This window comes from Nicotiana sylvestris, chromosome 8 (genome assembly GCF_000393655.2).
Source record: "Nicotiana sylvestris chromosome 8, ASM39365v2, whole genome shotgun sequence".
Lineage (NCBI taxonomy): Eukaryota > Viridiplantae > Streptophyta > Magnoliopsida > Solanales > Solanaceae > Nicotiana > Nicotiana sylvestris.
The window spans coordinates 83,984,810-83,998,738 of NC_091064.1; positions in this window are offsets into that span (position 1 = coordinate 83,984,810).

A 13,929-nucleotide genomic window follows, 5' to 3' on the forward strand; every position below is an offset into this window, starting at 1 on the left:
TCAGGCCTAGCTGGAATTGCATAACATCGGGGTTGCGCCCCACCACTCTAAACTACATCTATGGGATAGCCTCCTGCCGGCTGGCCTCCACCTCTAATACCTCTACCTTTACCTCTAGCACCTCTACCTCTACCTCTAGTTGGCTGAGCGGGCGGTGGAACACTCGGTTCCTGAACAATGGCATGGGAACCCTAAAGCTGGGAGTTTCTCGGTGCTTGAGGGCAAAAATCTAGCAATATGCCTCGTATCGCCACAAGTATAACAAGCCCTTGGCTGCTGATACTGCTAACCCTGACGGCCTGAATGACCACCCTAAAAACTCTAGAGTGGTGGTGCACTGATAGGAGTTGGCGGTGCACTGTAGAGCAACTGATCAGAATACTGCATATGAGAACCACGGCCATCTGGAGGACCGTGAAAATCCTGAAGTGCTGAATGAAACGGCCTGGAAAAATGGCCCCTACCAAAAGAATCTGTTCCTCCAGATGAGGCACTACTGAATTTGCCCGAATGGCGAGGCCTCTTGTTAGACCCCAGACCACCCCCCTATGCTTGAACCATCTCAACTCTCCTGGCCACATTGGTCGCATCCTGAAAAGAAATATCGCTCCCCGTCTCCTTATCCATCTACAATCGAATAGGCTGAACGAGTCCCTTAATGAACCTTCTCACACTCTCTCTCTCTCAGTGGGAAGTATAAAAAGAGCTTGAAGGGCCAAGTAGATAAATCTAGTCGCATACTGAGTAACAGTAATAGAACCCTGCTGTAGACGCTCAAACTACCTCCGATAGTTCTCCCTCTAAGTGATAGGAAGAAACTTCTCTAGAAATAGCTGAGAGAACTTATCCCAAGTCAAAGCTGGTGAACCAGCTGTTATAGGCAAACAATAATCTCTTCACCAAGTCTTGGTGGATCAAGACAAATGAAAAGCAGCAAAGTCGAACCCATTGGTCTCCACTATCCCCATGTTCCGTAGAACCTCATGAAAGTTGTCCAAATAATCCTGGGAATCCTCAGAAGATGTACCACCAAAAGTAGTAGTGAAGAGCTTGGTGAACCTGTCCAATTTCACAAGGCATCAGCAGACATAGCTGGCCCATCTCCGGTCTGTGCCACAACACTAGGCTGAACTACCCCAACTGGTTGAGCTATTGGAGTCTGTAACTGGGGAGCCATCTGCTCCGGAGTGCGAGTAGCAGGAGTCTAGGATCCTCCTCCAGCTTGAGAGATGGCTGGTGCTACAAGAAGCAAGCTTTCCTGGGCGATACTCTCCATAAGGCCCACTAGTCGGACCAGAGCATCCTGAAGTACCGGGGTGGCAATGAACCCCTCTAGGACCTAAGCTGGTCATACTGGCGAAGCGGTACGTGTTCTCACCATTTAGAAAGAACAAAGTGGAAGTTCAATTAGCATTTAGAAATCAAGTCGCACGACAGGAGAGAATATCTATAAAAAATTTCCTAACTCTGTAGCCTCTTGGGGATAAATTTAGACGTCTCCGTACCAATCCCTCAAACTCTACTAATCGTGTCCGTGAATTCTGAGACCTAAGCAACCTAGAGCTCTGATACCAACTTGTCACTACCCGGATTTCCCACCCGCTAGAGTCATGATGGCGCCTACTAGTGAGAGCTAGGCAAGCCGATTATTCTAATTATTGAACCTTTTTATTTTTTAATACTATAACAATTGCGAGTTAACATTTTATAAGAAGCGGAAATAATAAAGCCAAAGAACAAAATGTAACAATTTAAAATAATGCCGATACAAATCCATAAACAAAAGCTACTTAGAACTGGTGTCACAATCTCACAGACTGTATAGGAATACTACAAATAGGGGTCTGAAAAGTAAATACAAATCTATTTCTGAAATACATAAAAAAAATAGTATGGAAAGATAGAAGGAGACGCCAAGGTTTGCGGACGCCTGAAAGACTACCTGGGGTCACTTGATCGACTGAACGCAGCAACCTCACTATGGTCCAAAAGCTGTAGAACCGGGATCTGAACACAGTGCAGAATGTAGTATCAGTACAACCGACCCCATGTGCTGGTAAGTGTCTAACCTAACCTCTACGAATTAGTGATGAGGCAAGGACAAGACTACCAAATAAACCTGTGCAGTTAAATCATATACAACGAAAAAGTAAAAGCAGAAATTTACAGTTACAGATAGGAGGGGGAAACATGCTACGGGGAATATCAAGTAACAACAGAAAACCAATAGATAAATGTAAAGAACACCATAATTCAATTATCAGCAAGAATTAGGAAAATCAAAGAAAGTGCACGGCATCACCCTTCGTGCTTTTACTCTTGTCCTCACCAAAAGAATCAATATAATCGGCACGGCATCACTCTTCGTGCTTTTACCTAACATAAGCATGGCATGGAATTATCATTCGTGTAGTATGACTCATATCATGGCACAGAATTTTACATCGTGTGTTACGGCATCACCCTTCGTGCATTAACACTCTCAAAATCATACACGGCATTACCCTTCGTGCTTTACACTCTTCCTCACCCATGGAACAATCACAAATCAATAGGGGCAAGGGAATCAATAATATCAAAATAAAATCCCGGCAAGGGAACAATAGCATAACAACAACATCCCAGCAAGGGAAACAATATCATGAGTAATAACATCCTAAGAAGGGATATAATATCAAAAGCAATAACATCCTGATAAGGGAGACAATATCATAAACCTCTTCTCTTTTCCACAATTACTTCACAACTCAATTCTCAACTTGAGCCAACGCTCTACAATGTTCAATTACCGATAATACTTCCATAAGCCTTGTTGAACAGTAGACATCACCATATAAAGCATGAACAATACGAAACGGAGTCACATTAATCATAGTATAAGACTCGCGGGAATGATTGACACCGACGTATAGGTACTCGTCACCATGCCTATACGTCGTACTCAACAATTATCACGTAGCAAATAAGACAAAACTCCTAATCCCTGAAGCTAAGGTTAGACCAAACACTTACCTTGATTCCACAAACACAATTCAAGCCTCAACTACCGATTTACCTCCACCACCAACTCGCTTGTAACTAGCCACAAGTTACTTGACGATATCAATAAATGCTAAATGAATCAATTATAATGCATGAAAATAGATTTTCTAAAGATTTCCCCCAAAAGTCAAAAATTGACCCCAGGCCCACATGTTCAAAACCCAAGGTTTGAATCAAAAACCAATTACCCATTCACCCACGAACTCAAATATATATAATTCATTTTGAAATCGGACATCAAATCGAGGTCCAAATTCTCAAAATTTGAAAATCCTATGTTCTACTCAAAACACCCAATTTTCCCCATGAAAGCCCTTGATTTTGAATTGAAATCATGTGAAAAGATGCTATAGATTGAAGAAAATGAGTTAGAAATGAGTTACAACTGATTTGGAGAAGATCTTTTTCTTAGAAAATCGCCCAAGAGAGTTTAGGGTTTGAGGGAGTTTGAAAAATGAAGAATTTTTGGCTAAGTTATGATTTACACAGGTGCAGATATTGCATCTGCGATGATATGTTCGCAAATGCGAACTCGCAATTGCGAAGGAAGGTCCACCCTGTTAACCTCACAAATGCGAACGACCGTTCGCAAATGTGAACACTGTTGAAGTAACTTTTGCGACTGGAGCTTGAATAATGCAAAGGTCACCCCCCTGCCCAGTCTTCGCAAATGCGATAGTTAGTCGCAAATGTGAGCTCGCAATTGTGAGCCAGGCTTCGCAATTGCGAAGCCTGCAGACTTGCAACACACCAGCAGTTTTCCTGAGTCCAATTTCACTCTGTGGCCTATCCAAAACTCACCCAAGCCCTCGGGGCTCCAAACCAAACATACACGCAAGTCCAAAAACATCATACGGGCTCGCTCGTGCAATCAAATCATCAAAATAATATCAACGACTATGAATTAATCTTCAAATTCATGAAATCACTCAAGAACATTGAAATTACTATTTTCTCAAATAAAGGTCCGATTTATACCAAACAAACTCCGATTCTTACCAACTTCACAGATTCAACTTAATTATTATATAATGCATGTACCGGGCTCCAGAACAAAAATACGGGCCCTATACCATCGAATTCAAACCTCTTTTCGTTTCCAAAAACTCTTATAATTTCATTTGAACAATTTCCTTCAAAAATTCTTTTCTCGGGCTTGGGATCTCGGAATTCGATTCCGGACATATGCCCAAGTCCCAAATTTTACTACGGACCCTACAAGATCGTCGAATCACGGGTCCGGGTCCGTTTACTAAGAATGTTGACCGAAGTAAACTTTATTCAATTTTAAAAACCAATTTCGTTATTTTACTTAGTTTTCACATAAAAGCTTTCCGGAAATGCGCACGCAAATGAAGGTTAGACAAAGAGAGGATTTTAAGGCCTCCGAATACAGAATTTATTTCCAAAACGAGTGATGACCTTTTCGGTCGTCACAAGGTTGCACCGTACTCCTTAGAATCGCAAAATCACACGTTGCTAGTGTGTTACGAAATATCGTTGGATTTTGGTTGAAGAATGAAAATCTTCATTGCCGCAGTGAACTTAATTTGCTAAAGAATAATTTGAAGTTGGTAAGCATTGGGTGATCGTTGGCTATTACTAAATTCAAATTCATGTTGAAGTTATATCCATTTGATGTTGTGTTTCTGCTATATAAATAGTAATCACGTTATAGCTCCTCCAAGATGGAAATATATGAATACTTATGTACTTTGTTTGCTGAACCTTTCTTGAGATTTTTAGAGATTCCATTAAGAATTAGGATTGTCTCTTTTAATATTTGAGTGTGGCCCCCATTTAGCAAGACTTGGCCACAAAAACGCATCAAACTTTGCCACATATCATGTGAATTAAGAGTCACCGTCATATAAAATTCATGGCTGCCACGTTGAGGGGTAGTGTCCTCCCATAATATTATTCACCAAATTTGTCAATCCCCACTAATCCAATAATTAACCAATTATCCACACAAATTAAGAATTATCTCAAAATACTTAAAATACTACTCACTTCCAATACACTTTATACATCTTACTATCATGGTCATGTGGTACGTTGTATGGAACTAGTCTATAAATACTGGGTATTTTAGCTCGGGCCATATTTTATCCCAACATGTCAAACCTAGACGAAAATTCATTTCCTTTGACTTGCTTCCCATCTCACCTTCACGAATTTACTCATCACTTCTTTGAAATAGCATAATCTTTATAATCTCCAAATAATCTTTTCCTTGGACTGATGTCAATTACCCTACGACAAATTCAATGTACAATACTATAGGGTGCAACATCATCGTAATTTAATACTGCGAAGCGTAACATCATCGTAATGTAATACTGTAAGGCGTAACATAATCGTAATACAATACTGCAGGACATAACATCATCGTAATATAATACTGCAGAATGTTATATCGACATAATATTGTGGGGCGTAATACCATATACATGTAAATATACATATATACGCGTATATAACTCTATCTAGTCATGGGTCAATGTAAATGAATGCAATGCATGAGAATTACGTCAATAAAATCTTTTGAAGTGTCATAGACCATTATGCCTTTGATTAATATCATGAAATAAACTTTATCAACGTATGTATTTTATTAGACCCATGAACAGATGATAGAATAATATGACACATGGGGAATCAAGAACATAAGCATCTCTAGTATTTCTATGAATAGAGTCGTTTATGAAAATTGTGCATTTTGCTCATTTCGGTTGTGTCGTATGGATCATGCCAAAAGAAAGAAGGGATAGCCTTAACATACCTGAGCCGATTCTCATGACAATCCTTCCAACACACGTCAATTGCGACAACACGTAACGGCGAATTGAAGTAGGCAAAAATCCATATGATGTTCTTGAGAAGGATTGTACCGTGCTCTCTTAAAATTGCAAATCCCATTGCTATTACACAGTGTAACTTCATATGTAATTTTTGCTCAAAATCCGTTAATTTGCTTAATTCTAATTCACGTTTCTTTGTGAATCAGAAGTCTTATAGTGAAGTAAAGAGATTCTTGAAATTGTGAGCTTCATCTATAAGCTTTAGCAAGCTTATGTATTTCCTCTTAACTTATGTATAATAATCCCTTATCTTGGAGGTCTGTGGGCCACCGATTCTCCTAAATATGCCACATAGCACATAAATGAAGAGTCATTCTTTGGGCTTTTTATTGTCTGCCACGTAATGTTTAAGAGTTTATCCAAAATCTTAATTAATTACCAATTTCTTAATTAACTTGGTAATTCCCCACTAATCCAATAATTAACCAATTATCCATATTATTAAGAATTATCTCAAATTACTTAAAATACTGCTCATTTTTAGCACACCTTGTACACCTCACTATCATGATCATGTAGTACCTTATATGGCACTAGTCCATAAATACCAGGTATTATAGCTCGGGCCGTATTTTATTCCAAAATGTCAGACTTCGACGAAACTCACTTTTTTCGATTCGCTTACCCTCTCACCTTCACGAATTTACTTATCACTTGTTTGAAATCACATAATGCTTATAACCTCAAAATAACCTCATTCCCGAGCTTATGTCGATTACCTTACGACGAAACTTTAACGTACGAAAACGCGGGATGTAACATCTCATTTCCGAGCTTATATGAATTTAACTATGGAATACTTTCACATACGAAAATACGGGATGTAACAATTTTCTCTTCATTTATTTCTAAAATTATTTAGCAAATTTAGTGTGTGTATTTTATTTTGCAGCTCAAACCTACTGACTTAATCAATGTTGTTTCCTTATTACACTTGAAATTGAATTTTCATCTCACAATTATTTCTTAGACCTTTTGTGTGATTTTTCATGTTGGCTTGACCATCAGGCATTTTTTATCCTTTCTAACTCGAAGAAGTTTTGACATTTTTAGACTTTTCATTTTTTGTATCAGACCAAATAATTAGGTGAAGGGGAGTAGCCAAAATTGATACAATCACCTAACTCTTAGTTGCACAAACTCGATTCAGAACATGCAATTGATATTCTATCGATGAAGAAAATAAAATTTCAGAGATAGATAGATAGATACATAGATAGATAGATAGATAGATAGATAGATAGATAGATAGATAGATAGATAGAGATTGTAATTCTTACTGGGGGGAAATCTGAGAGTACAAGTCCAATTTGCCTAGTTTATAACACAGTGTCGTGCCGTCTAGCAACCGTCCTAACTAACTGATTTCTTAAGTTCTTTCTATTAACTAATTGCCCCTTTATCTTTTAATATATATCAGTTTAGTCCTTATCACAATACTCTCCCTCAAGCTAGAGGGTGGAAAAATTAAAAACTCCTAACTTGGATAGAAGAAAGTGATGTTGTGGTTCTCCAGTCCTTTAGTAATTATGTCTTCTAGCTGAAGTTTGGTAGAGATGTACTGAGGAGCTATCAAACCACTCTTAATTTTATCCTTCGCAGAGTAACGATCAAGCTCTATGTGTTTAATTAGTTCATGAAAAATATGATTTATTGCTATCTAAAGAAGAGATTTACTATCACAATGCAGAGCGACTACCATATGAACTGTGACATTCAACTCTTTCAACAACCCCAGCCACCATATAATTTCAGTAGTAGTTGTTTCTAAACTTCTGTACTCAGTCTTAGCTAAAGCTTCTACTGATTGTTTGCTGCTTTTTGGATTTCCAAGAAAGTAAGGAATCTCCAAGCTTGATTACATAACATGTAATAGACCTCTTGGAATTAGGACGTGTATCCCAATCTGAGTCACAAAAAGCATAAATATGATCGATTGGTCCCTTTCTTAGAAGAATACCAAGACCAGGAGCAACCCAAATATATCTGAAAACCCTTGAGAGAGCATCTAGATGAGATTGTTTGAGATGCTATATAAACTGACTCAACAATTGTACTGCAAATCAAAGATCAGGTCTTGTGATAATCAATGGTTATTGTAGTCTATTATAGTTAGCTTATGATTCAGCTTTATAGGTGTAGATGTTTGTTTAGCTGTAATAGGCCCTACTTCTAAGATCAACTAAAGTGCATACTTCCTTTCATTGAGCATAATCCTTTTCTTTCATCTCATAACTTCAATTCCAAGGAATTATATATATAAGCACCCAAGTCCTTTACCTTGAAGTTACTCTTTAGTGTGCCTTTAGCCTCTTCTACCAAAGATAGACTACTACCAGTGATAAGCAGATCATCAACATACATCAGGATAATTACAATAACTGAAGTTGTCCTATTTGTAGATAATTAATGATCATAAGCCCTTTGAGCATAACCTACTTCAACAACTTCTTCAGTAAATTTGATGTTCTACTATATTGAAGCCTATTTTAGACCATAAAGAGACTTCAGTAACCTGTAAATTTTTTCTTCCCTGTTTATTGAAGTCTTGAGGTAAGGTCATGTAGATCACTTCATAAAGTCCCCCTTAGAAAAAAGCATTATTCACATCCATCTGAAGAAGATTCCACCCATTAGAAGCTGCTATACTGACAATAATTTTATTTTGGCAACTAGTGAGAAGGTCTCGTGATAATCCAACCCTTATTGTTGAGTGTATCCCTTAGAAACAAGTTTGGCATTTAACCTCTCTACCTCTCGTGTAATTTTGTATCTGATTTTCTATATCCATTTGGACAATATGACCCTTTTGGTAGATCAACAATCTCTCAAGTACTATTGTCTTTATGTGCTTTGATCTCCTGTCCCATCTCTTGTTGTGGGAGCTTTCTTGAATAAATTAGATTCAGTTAGAACAGAAAACATCCCCAAGTAAGACTAATAAACTATTGATAAGTGATTATGAGATACAAAACATGAAATACTGCATAAGCTAGCTTCATATTGCTTAATATTTGTGGCAAAATCCTTAATCCAAATGGAAAGTTTAGATACTCTATTAGATATCCTGATTTCTACTTCATCTACTATCTACAACAGCTAATTTAGAATGTTTTCTAGCACTGCCTTAGGTAATTTAGGTAGATCTAGCTGGGTTTTATTGACCACCTACTCAGGAATAGGTCCCTCATATTCTTCTACTGCATTTTGCTTAGCATCATCAACCTCTACAAATTTATTGCATGGTTAAAAAATATTTGTGGTGATTGTAGGAACTATGTCTCCTAAGCTATTTGGACATCAGTGCCAATAGAAACTAGTCGATGGGAAATAATTCGTTATTGGTGTCTATCCCTTCCTTAAAAGGGATACAATATTCTCTAAATACCACATCGCTGCAAACCAAAAATCTCTACTCACCAAATGTAACGAACTGACCGGTCCTTTTGAATGTTTTAGCCCCGATACCCTATTTATTGACTCTTATATTCTATATTCTGATTATTTGACTTTTTGATGTGCCTGGTTTTCGTTTCGGGTGTGTTCCGGAGTGAAATTGGACACATAGTCCCTAAGTTAGAGGGTTAAGTTGAAAGAGTTAACTGTAGTTTGACTTATTTTAGATGACTCTAGAATGGAGTTTGATAGTTCCAATAGCTTCGTAAGGTGATTTTAGACTTAGGAGTATATTAGGATGTTGATTTGGAAGTCCGTACATCGTTTCAGCGTGAATTGGTGAAAGTTGGAAAGTTAAAGGTTTATAAGGTTGGGAAGTTTGATAGGGAATTGACTTGATTGATATCGACGTTGGATCCCGATTTCGAAAATTGGAATGAGTCCGTAATGACATTTATGACTTGTCTTCAAAATGTGAAGTCAATTAGAGTTGTTTTGGTGTGAATTGGCATTAGTTTTGGAATTCAAAAATCATAGCTCATAGGCTTGATATTGGGTGGCGATTCGTATAATCGATGTGGTTTAATGTGATTTTGGGCGTCGAGTAGGTCCATTATGTATTTTGGAACTTTGGTATATTCGGACGGGGTCCCCGGGGGTGTAATTCGGATCGAATTCGGAACAAGTTTTGACTTGTGAGATTACTGAAGCACTGCAGCTTCTGGTGCAATCACACCTATGCATTTTGGGTGGCAGGTGTGGCGCCATAGGAGCGGCCTTCGAGCCGCATTAGCTAGTTTGGTCATGGTCATCTGGGGCCGCAAGTGAAGTCCATGCTCTGTAGAAGCGGACTTGCCGATGCGAGGAATGTATCGCAGAATCGGTGGATGCCAGGGAGGCTTAGATCGCAGAACCAGACAACGTCCGCAGAAGCCCTTGCATAGAAGAGAATAAAGTTCCGTAGGTGTGAGACTTCTGGGCTTAAGTCGAATCCACACCTACGATGGTTATTCTGTAGGTGTGGCGTAACAGAAGTGATAAAAAGGCCACAAAAACAAAAGTCGCTGCGCAAAAATAAGAAAATTCGAGGGTTTGATTTATAATCCAATTTTGGACTTAGAGAGCTCGGAGTGAGGTGAATTGTCGGGAGATTTTCAGAGAGATAATTCGGATAAGGATTCCTAACTCGATTTTGATTAAATTACATGAATCTAATGTTCTTTTCATCACTAAATTAGTGTTTTGGAGTTGGTATTTGGGAAAAATATATAAAACTTCTTAGGCTAAAATTTGAGTATTTGTAAGGCGATTTGAGGTCGGATTTAAGTAATTCTTGTATTATTGAACTCGTTATCAAATGGGTGTTCGGATTTTGTAATTTTTGTTGAGTTCCGAGGCGCGGGCCTGGGTTTAGTTTTTGGATTGACTTTCTAATTCTTTGCAAAGATCAGAATTTCATTATTTAAATTAGTTTCCTATAGTTTGTATTTATAGTATGACGTTGTTTTGACTAGATTCGAGCCATTTAGAGTTGGATAATTGAGGGAAAGGCCTACTAGTGGTGTGATTTAGCGTGATTTGAGCTAAGTGACTTGCCTAACCTTGTGTGGGGGAATTACCCCTTAGGATTGGTGTTTTTTGTGATAATGGTGATGTGTGTAAGCCGTGTACGCACGGTGACGAGTGTGTACACGGGCAAAATATGAAAATTACCGGTTTTAGCTATGTAGATTCCTTTCATGCCTTAAATGAGTTATCTTAATATATTATATTCATAATTATTAGTCTATTTTCACATGTCCACTTGTCTTACTCTCTTACATACTAATTGCCCTACATGTTTAGTTGAAGTTATTGTTTCCTTTATTTCTTATTCATTACTTAATTTGACTTTTGTAAACGACTCTAGAATAGGGTTTTGATGGTCCCAATAGATTTGTATGGTGATTCTAGACTTAGGTGTACATCCGGATTTGGATTTGGAGGTCTGTATGGTAATTTGAAGCATTTCGGCAAAATTTAGAAAGTTCAAATTATGGAAGATTGAGAGGTTTGATCGAGTGTTGACTTTGGTGATAGCTTGATTTGGTATATTTTGGCACGAGTTTTAGAAGTTAGAAGATTTGGAAGTTTATGTTCGATTCGTGGTGCGATTCATAGTTTCGACGTTGTTTGATGTGATTTGAGACCTCGACTAAGTTCCTATTGTATTTTGGGATGTGTTGTTATATTTGGTTGAGGTATCAGGGGCTTCTGATGTGTTTCGGATGGTCTACAGGCAATTTCTGTAGGTTTTTGAGTTGTTGATTTCTGGTGTCAGATAACCTTCTTTGAGTTGACCTGCCATATTTTTTCCTTCATCACGTTCGTATAGTAAGTTCACGATTGCAAACCTGTGAATTCTTCTGCACCGCGTTATCGTTTGACCTTCCGCGTTCACGTAGAGTTGGCTTTGTTGGGAAGCCCCACGTTTATCTTCGTGTTCGCATATCCCTAACCACGATCGCGTACTTTGAGCATGTGATGAACCGCGTTCGTACCCTCCTTTCTATGATCGCGTAGAGCTTAATTGGAAGCTAATATTTTTCTTCTTCGCGATCGCGATTTATTTTACCTGGGCAGAATATAAAAGTCCTCTAAGTCGAGGGTTTGACCATTTTCTTCATATTTTGTGTTGTAGACCTCGGATTTGAGCGATTGTTTGTGGATTTCAAGCAAATCATTGGGGTAAGTGTACTTTACCCGAAATTTATTATATTCCATGATTCTATCATCATTTTTATCTTATAATTAGTGTTTTGAGTGGAGGAAAATGGGAATTTTGAAGAAATCTTTCAAAATGAAAAATGATGATTTGAGGGACGAATTAGTATCGGAATTTGATAATTTGTGTATGGTCGAACTCGTATCAGAATTGATGTTCGGCTTTTGTGAATTTTATTGGGTTTTGAGTTATAGGCTCGGGGGTTGACCTTTGGGTTGACTTCTTAGTGTTTGATAAAAGATGAAACTTTATTATCCGGAATGGTTTCTTATGAGTTTTATTTATGTTTTGATGTTATTTTGGCTAGATTTGAGCCGTGCGGAGGTCGTTTCACTCGAGAAGTTCATTTTAGAGTAACGGTCTATCTTCTTTGAGGTAAGTATCTTGTCTAACTTTATGGGGGGAAACTACCCTTTAGGATTGGAGTCTTTGGTGCAAATTGTGTCATCTGAAGTCCGTGTACCTGAGGTGACGAGTACGTGCTCTGGCTTATTTGTGGAAATTCGACCGTTCAGGGCTCTTAGGTTCTTATGTTCATTAGATATGAAGTTTCGTTGTTATGTTAAATTCCCAATATACTAGATTCACCCTTACGTGTTTTAATTGGGATTAATTGCTCCATGTTTTACCCTTATTGTCGATTAAGCTCTTATGTGCCTTAACTGAAATTGTTGTCTCTCTTATTGCTATGTTATCCTTCCGTAAATGTTTATAATTAATGTTGATATCCAGTTTTTCCCTATATATTTTATAGACATACATACTTTTAAAATAGCATATATAAGCATGCACAAGGTTTTTTATAATTTTTCTATAATTTTAAAGGCTTTAAAATGATTCAATTCTTCCCTTTTTACTTATAAAATTTTCAATAATTATCCTTAAAATTATTGTTGTTGTAATTTAGCAATCTAAATCATATATTTATACCAAAATATTGCCTAAATAATTTTTTTGTACATTTTTTATAATTGCATTTATTTTTTTAAAGCCAATTTGTATATAATTGCAATATTCACCCTATTAATGTACAATTACATTTTATTTTATATGCATAAAATGATCTTCTATATTTTTAAAATGTTAAATATCTACTTTAAATCATTTTAGTACACGAAATTATTTTTTTAGAAATCATCTATTATTTATTATAAATTAGATAGAGTTAAATTGGCTATTTAAAACCTAGCCAAATTGCATTTCAATTTTAGCCTAAATTAAACCTAATACCCCAGCCCAATTCCTAATTGAATTACCCGATCCAGACCCCAAACACATCCTACCCGACCCAAAACTCATCAGATTCTGGCCATTGATCTAAAAGATCAGCGGCCCTCGTCTGTTCTTTTCTTTTTAATTTCAAACGACCCCCTAAGCCTAATTATTTCTCCACATTTGTCGCCCTAAGATCCTCTCCACTCTCAAAACACTCTCAACCTAACCCTAATCTTCAATCGCCGACCTCCCATCTCCGGTCATCTCCTGTGACCTCGCATCGTCTCTTAAACCTCCAATGGCTTTTCTCATGCCATGCTCACCTTCTCTAAGGTTTTCAAGGGCCCAGGGCCATGCCGACTTGCATCTAGGGTTCATCTCCTGCCTGTTCTTGGCTATTTCAGTGCGATTTCAAGCAAATCATTCTATATTTGCTACGATCCTTGGATTTCTGGACAGGTTTCTTCATCTCTATATGGGTTCTTTCGAAACCATAATTTCTTGTACAGATCTAGGACGATTTGAGTTTGTTTCTTGAATGTTTTACACTGTCCTTGAGGTTCTTTACAAAAATCGTATGATTTCAAGTATTTTTCATCTTCTTATAAAACTAGGGTTTTCGGAATTTCTTTTAAAACCTTGTTTAAC